Source organism: Meles meles, chromosome 1 (genome assembly GCF_922984935.1).
Source record: "Meles meles chromosome 1, mMelMel3.1 paternal haplotype, whole genome shotgun sequence".
Taxonomy (NCBI): domain Eukaryota; kingdom Metazoa; phylum Chordata; class Mammalia; order Carnivora; family Mustelidae; genus Meles; species Meles meles.
Window position 1 is genome coordinate 11,606,634 of NC_060066.1, and position 18,967 is coordinate 11,625,600.

At 44.1% G+C, this 18,967-nt stretch overlaps 1 protein-coding gene and 1 non-coding gene across 8 annotated transcripts in view; both read left to right on the forward strand.

Annotated features, from left to right (window-relative positions):
• CYRIB (CYFIP related Rac1 interactor B) overlaps positions 1-18,967 on the forward strand; it is a 141,934-nt gene that overhangs the window by 53,678 nt on the left and 69,289 nt on the right. The window contains exon 1 of one of the 7 annotated variants that reach the window (XM_045977984.1): positions 9,107-9,488. The exons of 4 other annotated variants lie outside the window; for them this stretch is intronic. The gene's annotated coding sequence lies outside the window, so the exon portion shown is untranslated. Of the gene's footprint in view, positions 1-9,106; positions 9,489-18,967 lie in introns of those variants that run through there. 2 more of the 7 variants (XM_045978010.1, XM_045978001.1) reach the window with 2 other exon arrangements.
• Positions 15,074-15,255, forward strand: LOC123928532. The gene has a single exon (XR_006815749.1). It is a non-coding gene; the product is annotated as a small nucleolar RNA SNORA73 family (small nucleolar RNA).

Genomic DNA, 18,967 nt, shown 5'->3' on the forward strand with positions numbered 1-18,967 from the left:
GGAATAGTTTAAGAGATACTAGCTTGTAATTAAAAGTCCAGGATAAATCAGTTTTTCTTTTCTGCATCTGATTACCTAGTTTTCTTTCTGCTTCTGTGATTCTGTTTCCATTAAGAGAGTCTTCTGTTTGCTTCCGCTCGACCCGCCACTCCTTCTGCCCTCCTTCAGAGTTGTTTCCCACCCCCTTGGCCAAGTCTTCTAATTCTCTTTTATTTTTCTTTTGGCTACACCCTTCCCTTTTTGAAGGCCATCTTTTTAAACAAATTGTTCAAAACACTGAAGGAAGATAAAAAAAAAAAACAAAACTCATCCCTCTTCTCTCCTTTTAACCTCTCTGAGCCTATCTGCCACTTCCCCCTGGGGCTACATCATGTATATTAATGGCATCTGGTATATATACAGTTTTGTATTTTGCTCTTCTGAATAGTCACAACTTTTCAACTAGCAGATGTTAATTGAGCTCCTACTATGTGCTGGGCATCATTATAATGGCTAGGGTAGGCGGATCAGTGAACACACCAGACCTAAATCCTGGCTCTCCTTGAAGCTTCTGCCTGGTTCCTGGAGAGAGACAACACGCTTAATACAAATTCTCTTAAGAGGTGACCACTGTTGCAGAAAGAAACAGGAGTGTTAAAGAAGCTCAGGAGTATGTAAAATATTTTCTCATGTTGCTACCAACTGCCTCTGTACTTAGGGGTTGTATATTATGTATATGATGTTGATGGATTATATTTTATTTAGAGCCTTAGGACTATAAACTTTAAATCTGGAGAGGACTTACTAATCGAGAGCAAATCCTTCATTTTTGAGGTGAGAAAAAACAGGTTTAGAGAAAAGAAATAACTTGCTCAAAATTATACAGCCCTTAAGTGGCAAAGCAGGGGCTTTTACATTTTAATTAAATGGATTTTCATTAATTCTAAAGACAATCCTTTCAGAGCCCTGCTTTGCTGTTTCCGTATTGTGGGAAATTGAATTTGTTTCCGGTTTTTATTATAAATAATGCTACAGTGGGCAGTTTTACACTGATACCATCTTAATGAAAGCAAGTTAATAATAACAGTAATAATAAATAATAGAAGAAGCTGATATTTGTTGAGCACTTATATTTGCTAGGCACTGTGCTAAGTGCTTTCCATGGAATAACTTAATTCTGACAGCAAGGACTGTTACTTTCCTATTTTTTACAGATGAGGAAATGAAGGGATTCAGACTCAGGTCCGAGCACTTAGTCACCATGATGTACCGCCTTCCAAGTTTGGATACAAAAGCTACAAATTTCAAAAAGGAAGATAATCAGGAATGCACATCTATTAAACACTTAAGAGTTCTCCAAGAATGCTGACATAATAGGTTTAACTGAATGTAATTGCTGTTTTGAGGGTAAAACGTTGGTGAATGTTAGCGGCTTCTTGTGTTCCATCTGTTACTTCAGTTAATCCTCACAATAATGGTGATTTAGGTGGTATTGTACCTATTTTATGCATGAGTAGCCTAGTAGTTTAGCTGGAGCTTGGACACCGGGTGGTGCCATGAATGTTTGCAGAGAGATCGGAGGAAGGGGGACGGGAGGCAAGGAGAGCAGCATGACCGAGGCCAAGTAATCAGCGGCTACTACCGGGCTGGGATCCTGCTTCCGTGTCTCAGGGTCTTTGTGACCTCCCGCGAAATACTTAAAATTCTTGTAGCTCATTTCTCATCTGAAAACTGTCATTATAAAGATTGAGTTTGTAAAATGGGTGGAAATCACTTTGTTCAAAACCGGCAGGAACGAAGCGATCGATGCGAGGGCTCGGTGGTGGTGGTGGTTCCTTCTGCCACGATGTTTCAAAGCAAACCCATCTCTTCTGGTGTTTCTGTGAAACTCACAAAGCAGCTTTTGAAAATGGCATGGGTAACCTAACGACCCTTGACACCGTCGGGGAGTCTCTTTCTTTACAGATCCAGTTGTCTTCTCACTTGGATGGGGCGCCATGTAAGACGGGTGGGGCAAGAGAGAGGAACGTCGGTTTGGGTTTCTGGGTCACCGTGGGGGGAGGTCCGGGAACAGATGGCCCACACGGTTGTTCCTCTCCCTCCTGTCGTCTGGTGCCATTTCTAATTGGACAACATGTTGTCCCCCTCCTTCAGGTGACCCCCTCCTGGGCCCAGCCACAGTGGGGGTGGGCAGGGGGGCATGGTAGTGAGTGCCCTTGGGCACTGGGCCTTCCTGCTGGAGTGGGGTGTGCTCCTCTCGGCTGCTTCGCCAGGAGGGCCTGGGGAGGCCCCTCCTCCTAGAGGGGAGTGACGGTCAGTGCCACAAATGCCACATGGCTCCTGAGCCCCACCAGGGGCTGAAAGAGCCCTGAAGAGTGCTTGCAGAAAGGAAGTACATCCTGAGTGTGCCCTCTTGGGTTTCTCTGCAGCCAGCTCTTTGTCTTCCAGGGGGCACTGGGCTTTGGGGTTCAGACTGCTTAGGACATCAGTAAACCCTGTGAACCACCAGCCTGTACCTCCAGGGAAAAACTGCCTTAGGGCAGGGCTGGGGAGGCCAAACTAAGGCTTGCATTGGAAGTTTCTTCCTCTTTTTACGTTAAAATCTTGGCAAGAAAACACAAATCTTGATTTCTGTCCCCTGTATCTGCCGCAGATTCTCCAACTGAACCCCGAGGCATTGTCCTGGCTTCGTCAGATGTCAGCTTTTCCGGCTGCAGACCATTTTGCTTCTGCAGTTGACAGGGACTCTAATATTAAACTCCAGGTGGTGAATGGGCGGTGGGGAGTAGGGTTCTGGAGAAATACAAGGTCCAAAGCAATACAGACAGAGAGGAAAAAATGGGAAGCTTGTCAAGAGGGAAGTGCTGTGTTAAAACATGTTCTCTTTATTGACATTGAAGACACCTCCCCTTTAGCTCAACACCAGGAGATGGGTTACATCCTTTATGGTATAGTGACTGCACTGAGTGTTACAGAGCTTTTCACAACAGGGCAGCTGAAAGTACGTTTATTAAGGAAAGGTGATTAAGATACACCATGAGATGAAACACAGCAGATTAGTTTAGAATAGGAACCATTTTTATAAAAATATATGCATTATCTTTATATAGCTATAGAAAAAACATTTGGAAGGGTATCCACGTGGTGGGAGGTTGGATCGTAAGTGTTTATATTTTCTTCCTTTTGCTCATCTGTGTTTTCAAATTTTTCTGCAGTCAACATGTGTTATTCATATAGTTGGGGTGATAGGAAGGTGTGGGGAGGCTGGAAACCTCCCTTTTTTACCCAGTCATTCTGCATGCTTATTGAGGGTCTCCTAGGAGCAGTGTGGACACAATGACAGGTGTTGGACTGGGCAAGATAGCCCTGGCCTCTGCCTTCACAGAGCTGGGGTTTTCCTGGGAGGCTTTTTATAAAAACATTTTTAAGGGGCATCTGGGTGGCTCATTTGGTGAAGCGTCTACCTTCATTCAGCTCAGGTCCTGACACAAGGTGTCCCAAGATCTGGCCCTGATTTGAGCTCTCTGTTCAGAGGGGAGTCTGCTTCTCCCTCTCCTTCTGCCCTTCCTTGCCGGTCTTGCTCTCTCTCTCACTCTCTCTCTCTCAAATAAATAAAATCTCTTTTTAAAATTTTATTTACTTATTTGAGAGAGAAAGAGAGAGCAGAAGTGCATAAGCAGGAGGAGCTGTAGAGGGAGAGGGAGAAGCAGGTTCCCTGCTTAACAGGGAGCCCGATGTGGTGCTGGATCCCAAGACCCTGGGATCATGACCTGAGCCGAAGGTAGATGCATAATCAACTGAGCCACCCGGGGACCTCAAATAAATAAATTCTTTAAAAAAAGAATAAAAACATTTTTAAGCTAGAAAATAAAAATATTTACGGTTGTAATAAGTACTGCGAAGGAAAAAAAGCCAGTGACCTATAGGAATGACTGACAGGAGCTAGGTAAGGGGCGATGGGGAGGACCACTTTGAGGAGGTGACCCTTGAACTGGAAGGCCAAGAAACAGACACTTGAAGAGGCTGGAAGGCGTCCTGGAGGCACAGGGAAGGACCAGCTGTGAGAGCCTGCCACCTTCCTGCAGGTCACCCAGAAGGCTGGCCAAAGCGGATGTTGTGGAACTGCCCGCTTGTGAGAACGTTACATTTGGGAACATGACAGAGGCTCATAGCCAGAGCCTCTGGGGAAATACGGCCCTAAGGACAACTTTGTGACTCCTAAGAGATTGGTTAATGTTTTGCTAGGTCATGGGAGTGTCAGGAGTGCGTCAGGGTTTGAGTTGTTGGCTTTGTACTTCACTGCTTTCGGGTAGAGCTCTGATGCCATCTTTCATGCCAGACAGGCCTGGAGTGTTGCCCTGGGGACGTCCAGGCCTCCTTCTCTGGTCTTCTTCTGGGTTTGTCAGACTTGCCCATTGGATGCTCAGGCATAAGGCAGGACACTGGAGTCTTCGTTCTTACCCATCCTGGACGTGTTTGGGAGGTGCCTCTTTCCTCAGTATTCCTTCTTTCCACCAAGAGGAGGAGGGAAGCAGTTAACAGAAGTCCCTGAATGTTAGGCTGGGGAGTTATACGGTGATTCTGAGCTAACTATGGGAGCACCATCCAGAGTCCTCCCTAAGAGTGATCTGAGCAGCACAGATCAAGAACCATAACAGTGGTCAGTTCCTTTAACCCGGAAACTTTGGTCCAAGGAACTTATGTAGAGGGGGAGAGAGAGAGAGAGAGAGAGAGAGAGAGAGAGTGTGTGTGTGTGTGTGTGTGTGTGTGTGTGTGTTTAATGGGGAGAAACCAAGAATACAGCAATGTCTCTCACAGCAGTAATAGTTGTTAATGACATTGTGCTCTGGGGCTTTGAACACATTTTCCTATATAGTACTTAAGGAGAGCTTTGCAACGTTCCTGTGAACAAGGTTCTTAGGTCGGTTTCCCAGATGGGAAATGAAAGGTTCATGAGGTCAAGTGAGTGGCCGTGGTTCACTCTGGCGGATTCAGGCTCTGACCTCTAGTACACGCGTTGCTGCCTGGTGGTTTTGCTCAGAAACTCAAGAAAACGATGGGAGTCAAGAAAGCACAGGGAAGGGACCAACACCAAAAATCAGTATTGAACTTAACGCATGCTTAGTTCCATTCTAGTTTTGTATATTTTCACCAAGTTCATCTTTACAACTCACTTGTGGGGAAACAGGCCCTGAGAGGTTGAGTAACATGTACAAAATGTAAGAACAGGACTCAGGCCCTGGCTGGGCTGAACCCAGGACTTTGAGGGGGTTTGGGCTCTGTTGTATTGTCCTCGGCTTCACGAGAATGCATTGCTGGGTTGAGTGAATAAATGGAAGGCTGATGTGTTCCCTTCCATGGCTCTGCTGTTGTCTGTGCTGCTGCCCAGTCACTCCCACGAGAGTTGCAGCTTCCCTGGCGCTTGTGGCCACACTCTTCTTACACCCTTCACCTAAAGGCCCTCTTCCCTCACTGAACCCATCCCTTGCAAAATGCTCAGAACCAGATTGAGTCTAGGATAAACAAGGCATGCAGGGTGTGAACCTTTAGTAACCGAAGGAAATGGAGCTATTTCAATGTGATGCAATGTTCTGCAGCCATTAAAGTGATAAATGTTGACTGTAAAAAACTGAAACAGCATTGGGAAACAGTTGCATGTATCTGACAACAGTTGAAGCAACGTGCATTCACATGGGTAAAGGTGGGAAGAGGACAGGAATGAAAACTATGTGAAGGTATTGGAGTTGAGTGGTATCACCTTCCGGTTGGTCTGCTAAGCTAGAAATGTCAGAGTCCCACAGCTCCTGCTGCTTCCTCCCCAGGATTCAACTAGTCACAAACTCCTGTAGATTCAACATCAGTATCTTTAAAAAAAAAAAAAAAAGATTTTATGTACTTGTTTGACACAGAGAGACAGAGTAAGAGAGAGCAAGCATGCACAAGGAAGCAGAGTAGCAGGCAGAGGGAGAGGGAGAAGCAGGCTCCCCTCCAAGAAACAAGGAGCCCAACATGGGACTTCATCCGAGGACCCAGACATCTAACCTGAGTCAAAGGCAGTCGCTTAACCCACTGAGCCACCCGGGCACTCCTCGACATCAGTATCTTAATTCTAGTGCCCATTCTTGCTTTCCACTGCCAGTTTCCTAAGGCAGGCTCTCATTATTTCTCCCCTGCACTACACAGCAAGCTCAGTGGTCTGCGGCCCCCATTCTCATTCCCACTGTAGTCCCTATTGGAGTGATCTTGATATAAGACAACATCTAATTATGTCTCTCCCTTGCTGAGACGCTTCTGTTCACTTGTTACTGCCTTCAGGAGGCAAGTTCAAACTCCATAGCATGGTGGTTGAGGAGATTCTCCACCATCCCACCCAGTCTTCCCTCCAGCATGTCATGCACTCCCCTTCCTCTGTCCACGTGCCTTTTCTTCTCATCCCTTCCCTGGTCTCTAAAGACCAAACCCATCCTCTCTGAAGCCTTCACAGCCTCCCAGGGATGGCTGGTTCTTCCACTTTCCTAGATTACAACAAATCATGCTCTGCCGTCATTGTGAGGTCGCAGCTCTTTCACTAAACCCTGAGCCCCTCCAAGACAGGCACCTACCCTGTCTACGGAACTCCACTTTAAACCTTGGCATGCTGCCTACGACATAATAGAGGCGCAGAATTTTGCATTGATTGAATGCATCAGTGATTAAGTGAAACAACTGATTCTTTGTAATGTTTTCAAGTTGATTCAGTAGTGCAATTTTCAAAGGAAACAGCATTTAAAGAAGGCATCAGGAACTTCTAAAATTCACAAAAAACAGAGTCAAGTTATGTAAATGGACAACTGTGGAGTTGACAGACTGGGTTTGAATCCTGGATCTGATACTGAGCCTTGGTTGCCGCATTTATAAGATGGACATAACAGTACCATATAGGGAGATTCTAAAAAGCAACAGAGGAAATGCAAGTAAAGTGCTTAGTACAGTGCCTGGCACATAGGAAGGACTCACAAAGAAAAATGCTAACAAGTCACAGTGATTAAATCATCAAGAGCCCAGTTCTCTTATGTAAACCTCTTTTTTGCATCCTCCGGCTTGTTTTTTCAACATAAAACTTTGAAAGCTTCGGTCTCAGCTGAAATGGGATTACATTCAGGCAGGATGACAAAGAAAGGACTGGGGAAGAATAAATTCAGCACTTCTCTTAAGATCTTGTTTTTTATTCCCATTTTCAGGATATCCTGCATGGGGTAGTGGTCGAGCTTACATGTGAGTTGTGACACAGGCTAGGAATGGGTCTAGAATTGACAAGGAGAAGGGTATTTCTGAAAGGGGGCTAATCTTATTTTCTGGTTTTCACTCATCAGTGGACTTTTCTTGGCTGGACTGTAAGCTCCCTCAGGCTGGCATCATGTCTGTGTTGCTCTCCAGAGATAAAATTAGGACCAGTGGATGAAAATTGTTGGGTATCAGAATTTTGCTCAGTGTAAAAGAAGAGGTTCCTCACAATGAGAAGAGGCTGACAGTGTAGTAATGGGTTCCCCATAATGGGAGATATTTGAGCTAAACTGGATGGGCTTGAGAATACAATGGAAGATATTTCTGCTTTTGTTGGGATATTGAGGTAGAGGTGTGTGGTTGTTACTCAGAGCACATATTTGAGGGATGGGGCAGGTGTATGAGCTCTCTTCCTTGGTACAAATCGAGGATGGTGGGTTTCTCTGGACCATGGTTATTTAAGGATGGGTATCAGTGTGTCATAAACATGGACCACAGTTCTTGGATTGTGAAGACCATCCTGTTAGCATCAGTGTTGGCAAAAAATTGGCTTCCTCAGTTTAATTGAAATTGATAAAGATTATAATAGATATATTATAGAACCCCTAAATCATCCTAAATTATGATAATTAGGTCAAAAGGCTGAGGCCTAGGACTCTTGCCTTTAGTGTGTGCCTTGAAAAAGCCATCTAATCTCCCTGTGACTCTTTTAATACATTTCTATATAGTATAGCTCATACAATGTAGTCTCCATGTAACTCAATGGGAAGGGTTGCTCTTCTGTGTTTGGGGCAAGGAGTGATTTCTTGGCTGTATCTGGTAAAGACTGGATAATTCCTGGGATTTTGCCCATTTGACCAGAACAGAGTTCATAATCAGGGTTTCATAGGTAAGCTTCCTGGGATTATAAATCGCCTGACATTGTATGCAATTTTTCTGGGGGACTAACACCCCTACTTTTGTGTGATGTTCAGTAGGGCCTTGACCCCAAATATTCAGAACCATTTACCTCCACGGTGATGATCTGCTTAAACCTAAAATATTCCAGAGAAAGGTAACATTGTAATCATTTACACTTTAGTGTTAATGAAAAAATCTGAGAGTTTCATAGCGGGATTGGGATGAACCAGAGAGATGGGATGTTCTGGTTTTGTATGTAAAGAGGGAGCATTTATGTTCAAGGGTGAAAGTGGATTAGGGAAATAAAATGCTGTGCCCTGGGCAACATCCAAGTTCTCTGCCCCCACCCCCCACCCCCCCCCTGCTCCGCCCCGGGCATTTTTGCCCAGAGCGGAACCCTAGAACAAAAATCTCATTTATCTGAAAGAGCCATGCGTGGCAAGGTACAAGTCTCAAGCGGCGCCTGATTTCTGGCCTCAGACTGATCATTTAACACTTCCCCAGGGCGTGTCCACGATACCATCACAGGCGATAACGGTGCACCTCTGGGGAGCCTGCCAGCGCTTCTGCCTTGTCGGGGCGCGGGAGTGAAGTTCAGTACCTGGCGGAGAGGGAAAGGCGTGCCAACCAGCCCAGCCATTCCAGGCGTGGAGAGTGGTGGGAGGTGGCAGCCTCGCTGAGTTCAGCACAAAGAGCCCTGAACTGCGAGTTCCGAGTTCCAGTTCCTGCTATTTCCGAGCTCGCTGACCTGAGGCAGCTACCGCCGACCTCTGAACCTCAGTTTTCCTTCTGTAAAATGAGAAGGCTACAAGACTCGGACTCACCCAGATGCCATCTCCGCGCGGAGGTGCTGCCCCTTTAAGGAGGGCGGCGGCGCGGAGGTGGTGGCCGCGCCCCCTTGCTCTCCTCCCTCCCGCGCCGGACCACCTGTCCCCGGCCTTGCTCCGCCCCCTTCAGGAGGGGCGGGAGAAGAGGGGCGGGGAAGGAAGGCCGAGGATTTACCTTGCGGGGCGGGCGCGCGACGCATGCGCACGGCCGGACAGGTCCGCGGCGCCCTCACTTCCTGGCATTCCCCCCTCCCCCTCCTCGCCGTTACCCTGTACATCCGGGTCACTTGCCCTCCCCGTTCGGAGCCGCCGCCGCCGCCGCCGCTGCCGCCGCCGCCGCCGCCGCCTGGCTCGTCGCGGCTCCGCCACAGGGGCAGGTGCGGAGGGGCTCCTGGTCCGGCCGCCGCCGCTGCCCCGCTCCGGGCCCGGGGCTCCCTCTAGCGCCGCTGAGGAGCCGCCGCCGCGGCTCGAGGAGGGCGGAGGAGCGGGGCTGAGAGAGCCCGGAGGCTCGAGCGGAGGGTGAGTGATTTATTTTTACCATTTCCCCGCTTCCCTTACGCCCCTCGCTTTCCTGCCCCTCGACCCCATTTTGGCGGAGAGGCGGGCACGGTGGGGGCCGCGCCGGCGCGAGGCTTCCTCGGCCCCCGGCGCCGTGGGCCCGCCCTGGTGCCCACCCCGGCGCTGCGGTTGCACCTCTGCGGGCGCCCCCCGCCCGCCGGCCCGCGGCGCCCCGACCCCTTCTTCCGCGGCCGCGGCCCCGCCGGCGCTCATTCATTCGGACCTCCTTTCTTCCTCCCACCCGCAACTCCACGCGCGTGCTCGCCGCGCCCTCCCACCCCCAGAGCCGGCAGCCGCGCGTGATCTCTGGCTCGCCGGCTCTTCCCCTCCCGCGTCGGCGCTCGCCCCCCACCCGCGGCGCCCACCTCCCTTTCCTCCTCGCGGTCGCCTTTCCTCCCTCCCTTTCTCCCCGGACTCACCCACAGATCCACACCCCCTTTTCCCTTTTCCGCCACGCCTCGCCGCGGCAGCCAGCTCTCCTGGTCACCCGCGTGAAAGTTGGTGTCTTTATTGCCTCTCTCCGCCCTTCCACCTGCGCGGCAGACCATGCCACTTATACACCGCGTTGACCTCTTAAATTCCCAGCATTATAAAGTCCAGATTCTCAGCCCTAGGGTGTGGTCTTAGGGTGTTTCCAAAACACAGTTTCTACTATAATTACCCAAATCTGTGACTGTCAAAATGTAGTGCAAGTGTCAATTGCTGTGTCTGTAACTCATGGCTATTCTAGGCTGTACCAAATATCTTTTTTTTTTTCTTTTTCTTTCCCCTGGAGTGTTATCTATGATGGGTTAGTTTTCTTAGAATGTAAAATTTGGCAGAAGATTGTTACTCTTTCTACTCCTCCACCTTCCTGCTCTCTTGGTTTCATGACTGATTTGCAACATTACCTGTTACTACCTTTTGTTGGTGAGACTTTTTCTCCTCTAATTTGTCAACAGCAGTCATCGAGTGTCCCCTGGTGTGTGGAATACCGATCAAATGCCTGAATTCTTGCAGTACCACAAAGTGCCATTCTGGATAAGACAAAGATTTTTGGAATTTGTTTACATTTTTTCCCCCTCCTGTGTATTTATTGCGTTTGCCATCATTTTACTCCATAATCTTTATGTGGAAAATGTGTATCAGTCAATTTTGTGTTCTTACAGTCTTGCAGTTTGGCTGACTGACATTCCAGAGGAGTGTTTTATATAGCTGAAGGAATTTCAATCACTTGGGTCTTTGGGGACTTATTGCAAATCATTTTAGACAAATGTACCTCTAGAAAAATACACTGATCCTTTTAATTCTTTAATTATATTTAATAATAGAAACAGAAGCTTTGTGTCTATAGCACTTGGTAATTGGGGCTTATTCGATAACCCCTTGGTGAAGTGTTGTAGTTGGCTAAAACTGCCTGATCAGCATCCATTAAATGAAATGATAGGCTCCCCTTTTTTCATATGACAGTCATAGTCTGTAATAATGAAGTCAAAGAAAGGTTTTTAGTCCTGTGGTGTACCTACCTGGATATCAGAATGATACAATTGCTATCAGCGTTAATGTCAGCATTTTCTAATAGTCTTTCTGGGGAGCTAGGTATTAAAAAGGCACTTGGACGTTTGTTCTCGGTTAGGTTTTGGATAACCACTCTAGCAGTAAGATTTATTAACTCATAGTTAGGAATGCCTTTCTTTGGCAGAGCAATTTTGTTAGATAACACATTTTCAATTCTTTAGAATTTTTAACAGTTACATAGCTGCTCCAGAGGAAGCTCATGGATCGTTTGAGGTGCTGGATCTGTAGTATAGACTCTAGATCATTTCATAATTGAATAGAGGCTAGATTTTTCCTCCTATGAAACTGGTTCATCAAAGGAAGACATGATTAGTAAATTGATTCTAGTTGCCCCAGGAAAAATAAAATTTCAGGTTCTAAGATTAAGCAAATATAGTTTATTTCTGATAGATTGCAGGTGATATTTTACATAATCAGACTTAGAATTTTCCGTATCTCTGAACTTTCCCCAGAAATGGGTTAAAGAAATGTGTTACATATTGTCACTCTTGAGATTATTATACTCATATTTGGAATGGTCATTTACCATTGTAAGTAATTAATTGATTGAGGAGTATAGAGGGATGCCTGTTTCATTTTACTCCTGGTTTCCTTGGGGAAAATACTGGACTGTCGCTTATATGAGGTTACTTAAATCATTAAGTATTGATGCACTTAACCGTTAGGGCCTATAATTTGCTCTTTCACTGTTTAAGGAAACAAAATTATAATATTTGGAAGTATTTAATTATATTGTTAGTGACATTGCCACTATTATTGTTGGTCTCTCCTTTTCTTTTACTGCACCAGAATTTAGCCTGGTGCTCAGTGGATACCCAAATGTTTTGAATAATTGAAAGAATGGCAAGGTCAATGAGTTTTTGACTATGGCATCATTTTGTAATTGTGTGGCATAAGTTTGGGGGAAAATGTTGATTGCTCTCAGCTGCAGTTTTCTTAAGTTTGTATATTTTGAGGATTGCTGTATTTGATTATTTCTACTGCTTTGAGATCTTTTGGGCAGAAAAATACAAAGAAAGTACAGTAGACATGTCATTTTGTGGTATGCTTTAGTCCATTGAGTGGATTTGTTCAGTTAGAATGGATATTAGATATCTTCTCAGTATTCATGAGCAAGAGTCAATTCAGGTTATATCTTGTGCACTTAAAGTCACCATAAAAATTCTTTGATGCATAAGCTCATCCTGTATTGTGATCAGTTCACTAAAATGAGGTTAATTTTTCGAGATATTTTTTCAGGTGGCAGAAATGGAAGGTATCATCAATAATGAGACAGTGACTATGTAATTTTTTTTTTTTTTTTTAAAGATCTTATTCATTTGAGAGAGAGATTGAGGGAATGAGTGAGCAGGGGCAGACGGAGAAGCAGACTCTGAGCCCAATGTGGAACTTTATCCCAGGACTCTGGGATCATGACCTGAGCGGAAGGCAGATGCTTAACTGACTGACCCACCCAGGCGCTCCAGTGGTTATGTAATAGTTCAGTGGTGGTGGTAATGATAACGTTAACAGTAACTGGCACATAGTGTTTACCACTTGCCCGGTTGAGTTCTAAGAAATTCAGTCTTTATAACACTTTGTTAGGTGAGTGTTAGTATTCCCATGTCACAGACTAGGAAACTCAAGTAATAACTGAAGTGACATAGCTGCTAAGTGATAGAACTTGGTCTTGGCTCTTTAATTATTGTGCTGTGGTAGTGAGCGCGTACTGTATGCCAAGTTCTTTACCAGTTCTTTATCAGTTTAATGACAATCCTGCATGGTATAGGTTAATTCCTAGTTAACTCCAAATTAACTTTAGCGATGTCAGGCTCAGAGAGCTTAGGTAACTTCTCCAAGTATGCCTCCCAAGTAGGGTGGGTGGCATAAACCCAGGCCTCTGTGCTTTGTAGTCTTTACTAAAATTCTATTTCAAAGTACTAATTTGAGGTCCTATATTTTATATTATATATTTAGAAGGCATACTTAAGACAGCCAACCTAAAAACTTTGTCAGCTGACACACAGGATGGAAAATGTTCCCTTCTTCTCTACTCTCTTGGGAGCCAGGATTATAATTTCCTGCTTACTAGCTGTAGCTTCACCCTTTTCCCATTCCTGTAAGTATATTGGAATGCAGGTGAGTGACATTTGTAAAACTTTTGGAACAAGGCAATCATTCTTAGAATGTACACACACATTTCTGGTGACACATCCTTCGTCCTGCTAGTGGTACCATCGGTGAGAAGGGCTTTTTCCCCGAAGATGTTGGGTGATTTTGTTTTAAGTAGAAGATCTAATGCAAAGATATATTTTTATAGCTATTTAATTTGTTTTGTAAAGATGGCATTCAGTGGTTCTGTGGTATGCAACACTGCGAAGTTTTCAATTCTGTACAGTTATATTCTGCCATGGGAGTAATTTCTGCTTGATATATTCTCATTGGTGCAGTGTGTCTGGTATTGTATTATAAACCTAAACTAACACACTGCATTGTGCTTAGAATATTTCTTCTAATCATAAATTGGCATGTTCCCAGATAATTCATGTTACACTGAATACTAATTTAGGCCAAACAATTTTAGGACATACTTTCTATGAAAAAAGTTATGACATATTCCCAAAGATTATTTGGGGATTATTTATGCCATTTCTCAGTTCTTTTTGAGAGTAGCAGAGAGTTGAAGGCACTAATTTAAATAGTCCGTGATTTACTAGGTCTTGAAGTGGACTTTTACAGTTTGCTGATTTGTGCTTTAACTGAGAAATTCTACTCACTGTAAAATTTTAGTATGTATGGACAAAACCATTGCACTTAAGCCCTGATTGGCTTTTGTTCAGAGAGTGAAGATTCTCAGATTACCTATGAAATGGAAATAATAATATCCTTGCTATGTGCCTCACAACTCTTATGAAATTTTTATATTTCAGTGCAGTGTGGTAGGGAGGGCAAAATATAATTTTATTAAATTAACATGTTTCCTTTTTTGGGAAGGGGGACACAGAGGGAGAAGGGAGAGAGAATCTCAAGCAAACTTCCCACTGACTTGAGATTCTTTGTCTCCCTCCCCCTGCACTTGCTCTCTCAAATAAATAAATCTTTAAAAAAAAAACCTTGCTTTTGATAATGTATTTTTTGACAACTAGCATAATACTTGGTATGTGATGGTTATTAATCCCGCAAGTAGTTAATAAACACAGGAGCAGGCTTATAATAACAGTGAATAAAATACTAGTGGTCCCTCCTTAGAGTAGGAGACAGAAAAATAGACAATGTGAGTTCAGTCTGTATATTCCATAGGTACCTAATCTTACGAGTCAGGGTAAAAGCCCATGTTGTAATGCCAATTAAACTAAAACCTAAGGAGTGGATGGACCAGTAGTCAGTCAGGCAAAAGGGAGAATGCATGGGCATAAATGAGGGAGAGGCAAAAGCTTTGAGATAAGAGAGGTCAGGTACATTTTAGAAATGGATACTGGTTCTGTAAAAGAGGGGTGGGAAGGAGGTACACAATTGGTAAACTGTAAGCCTGGCTGCATGAGTGGTGGTAACAAGTTCAGGTTAGTTTGGACTGAAGGCTACAGGGCAACCATTATAGGATTTTAAGGGAGGGGAGGTGAAATACCAGCTTGTTCTGACAGTTTTTGAAGAATGGCTTGAAGCTGAAGTAAGATTCAGTACAAGTCGGCAAGCTAAGAGGCTGTTGTTGCTAAAGTCCAGGGAAGAATTGTTAGCGATCAGCAGTGGAGTACTGACAATGGATAAATGGTATTAAATCCGTAAGATTTGATGATTTACTGGACTTAGGCTCTGTAGAGCCTGTAACTTTGCTTCCAGTAATAGAGTAGGGCATAAATTTTCCCCAAGGTCCTGTTACTACTTTTTCATGTAAAGCTGAGATATTGCTGGGGCTAAGACAAAGCCAGATGTATTCTCAAATATGAACTTTCAGTTGACTCTCGACGTTGTTAGTTATGGAGTTGGCCCATCCTAGACTTAGGTATATCAGACCAACGTGGATACTCCTGGGAGGTCACTCTCCCTGGGCTCTGTCCAGGTGGAGTAGAAGAGCATAGCGTTCTGCCCCATGATGTACAGTCCCATTTCCACCACGCAGTCTGCACCTGCATTCCTACCGCTTCTCAGAGTTCTGTGGACAGTGACAGAGGAGACAAACCATGTGGAAACAGCTCTCTAAGCAGCCCCTGTTTGGATCTACGTTGATTGGAAAGGAAAGATAAACCTGCTTTTATCAGCTGCTGTTCTGTTGGATTAAGTAAGCTCTTACCTATACCTCTTTTGCAGCAAGATTGCTCAGGATTCCAAATAATTTGATTTAGGGAGAGAAGAGCCTTGCCTAACATTGGCACTTGACACTTGACGCTGTTGGGTCCTTTATTTGGCAGGGGGAGCTGGTAAAGTGAATGACAAATGCTTTTTTCATAGGATAAGCCTGGAGATTTGGAAGCTGGGACACATTTGACCCCTTTAAAAACTGCCCTTAAGAGTAAATTGGGGGTGGGGAGGACAGTAGGTTAGAAAACCAAAGTAGGAATATTAGTCTGGGGACTCATGAGGCCTCCATGAGTCAGGCATTCAGTTTCCATGGGAGGCCAATAGCATGCTCACAATTGCTTTAGAGAAGGACCATGCAGAGACAAAGAATTGAGAACCCCAGGGGGCACCTGCAGGTGGAGACTGCCTCCCTCCCTTTGTCAGAAGCTCTCATCAATAAAATCGTAAGTCACACAGACCCAACCAAAAAAAACGGGTCATTAGGGTTGTGGGGCCCCAAAAGTACTAGTATTTTTCTACGTGTGACCCTTCCTGATTGGGAGAATCTCCTCTGGCACTTACACGGTGGGGAAGGACAACCATGTAACATATGGAAACTCCTAACTACACACTGGGATGTAGAGGCAGCAACAGAATATTGAGCTAGCCCAAAGAGCCCCCTGTCCTTTCGTCGCATTCATTTTTCTTTCCCTCTAAATCCTGCCCAAACCCTATTAATTGAATCTAGATTTTTCCCTCCCTTCTTGGGACTGGGTAGGATGGTGATGACATGGGTGTCTATATCTAAACGAACCTTAAAGCTTTGAGTCTCTCTCTAAAGTTCTCTAGGCAGCTTATTGGCCTTGTGGCCTTCAGTCCTTCTTGGGAGTCAGGGAGACCTCACCCCCATACTTTATCATTTTTTTCTGTAAAGCAGAAGAATTTTGGGGGTAGAAGTAGAGCAGGTGGGGATGGGAGCATGGAGGGAGATAGCACCTGTACCAGCAATCAAAGCTTTGTATTTCCTTTTGGTCATTCCTTCATAGTTCAGTCAAAGGAACTTCTAATACTTTTGTCCAGCTAAAACTTCACTTTGGCAGCAAGGCCATCATTACTTACATAATCGATTTTAGTTTTGGGGATTCCAAGGCTCAATAGTCACAGCCACATTGCCTTTCACCTAGAAACACAGGGCTGTTGCCCTGTTGTCTTGGCATATCCCTTCCTCTGCCAGTCCAGAGGAGAATGAACAACTACCGCATCACCATTTGGATGGCTGATTTCAATTCCATTCTCACTACTCAGTTTCTGAACATTAATCCAACTCCTGTTTATTAACAGGTAGGGCGGTAGGGATCCATATTTTCACCTTCTTCCCACCTACCGTCAGGACCACTCTCAGATCCCAGGGTGTCTTCCCATTTTCTAGACCTCTGCCCTTGGGGGCCTTCATCCTCTGTCTTCTAGAAAGTCATGGATGGCTCTGTCAGCAACCCATCCTTACGGCCAAAACTGTCCAGAACCATGATGATCTGAGATCATACTCTACTTGCAAGCTAGTAAGTTATCATGACACCTTTTCATGGATGCTGGTAGAAAACATGAGACTCCCGTGTAAGAGAGGAAGGGCAGTATTACTCTAATAGCAGTAGTCAGAGCATCAGCATTTGAGATGTATTTTCTCCAAGGTAAGTTGGTATCTGCTAACATTTACTCAAAATGTAATGGCTAACATGTCCAGACATCTTTTGCTTTGGAAAAAATCATACATGTTTCTTAAGAATTTTGGGGACATTATGTTAAAGTGAACTATGGGAAAACCACCTTGGGTTGCAAAGTATGAGATTACTTTGTTTTTGTTTATGTCGTTCAACAGTTCTCTATTTAAAATTCTGGAAAATTCTAACAAAACAATATAAGCACATTTTTAATGAGGTTTCCTTTCCTTTAGATCTTGGGACAGTATAGATTTAAGGGCTAGCATAGGGATGCCTGGGTATCTCAGTAAGTTAAGCATCAGCTTTCAGCTCAGGTGGTGATCCCAGGGTCCTTGCTCAGCAGGGAGCCTGCCTCTCCCTCTGCCTGCTGCTCTTCCTGCTTGTGGGCACATGCTCTTGCTCTCTGACAAATAAATAATTTTTAAAAATTTTATTTATTTGAGAGAGAGAGAAAGAGAGAGAGCATGAGAAGTGGGAGGGTCAGAGGAAGAAGCACATTCCCTGCCAGCAGGGAGCCCTGTGCGGTACTGGATCCCAGGACTCCAGGATCAGGCAGTTGCTTAACCAACTGAGCCACCCAGGCATCCCATAAATAAATGTCTTAAAAGGTGTGGGGGGTGGGGGGGGTGGGTGGCTAGTGTAGTTGGAGGAAGGTTTAAACTTAGTTTTTTTTCATTTTTTTAAAAGGGGGTTGGGCTTCATTTTATCAGTCAGCATTTTCTAACTCCTGTTCAGTTATTTTTTGTAAACAAATTTAAAAAATATTGTTTCAAAATTTAACTTTACTTGCTGAAAATTGTTATGTTTAAACTTTTTACTTAAATATTTAATATGTTCTGGTATTATATAAATATTATTTACCAAGTTGTTTTCTGAAGTTCAGAAAAGTCAGCTTCATTTATTCTGTCCATTTGGGTTAAAGTGTACATGAATGTACAGAGCTGGAAATGTAAAGAAATTTTCTAGCTATGGTGGCACCTCTTCTAAGTAGCTAGTGGATAAAAGCTTGCATTTTGCAAACTCTCTGATAATTGGGGTTTCCTATATTAAAGTGTGAATATAGTTAAACCAAAGCTTTTCCTTTTTATTTATAGAACAGTATGTTGAAGCTGTAGTCGAAATATGTAGCCTGGGGTTGGCAACCCTTTGAAATGGGTGTGCCAAAGTTCCATTATAGTATGTGTCATGGTGACAACTGGCCAGTGTTCTGTCTTTGGTATGTGTCACTGACCCCTTCTTAGTAGTCTATTAGCATATTAAAAGTTCATTTAAGAACTTTGTTTTAGCTGATTTTCAGTGTTCTTAGCAGCTTTTAAAAATCCACCTATATGTTATTAAAATCAAATTTAATTTTTAAACCATTCTCAGTTTGCCTAGTTTGGCTAAGTAGATAGCCTGTGATTTTAAATAATTAAAAAATATTTAAACATCTCAAGTTTTCCTAGTTGAGGTATACAGGCAAAGCTTACGTGAAGTCCTTTCCCTGCCTCTGGTCTCAGATCCTTTCTAGGGTCTTATTTGGGTCTCATAAGAGATGAGTGAGCAATTTTTTTTTTTTTTAAGTATAACTGGTTTACAGTGTCACAGGAAACTGTCTTCAAGTCGTAAAGTAGGACTAAACAGGTGCTGTGAGACAGTTTATCCCAGGCAGTTATAAGTCACATGATTAGCAAATATTTTCTCCCAGTCTGTGCCTTGTCTTGTTATTTTCTTTTTTTTTTTTTAAGATTTTATTTTAAGATTTTATTTTAAAATATTATTTTATTTTATTTTTTTTTAAGATTTTATTTTAAGATTTTATTTTAAGATTTTATTTTAAGATTTTATTTGACAGAGAGAGATCACAGGTAGATAGAGAGGCAGGCAGAGAGAGAGAGAGAGGGAAGCAGGCTCCCCGCCGAGCAGAGAGCC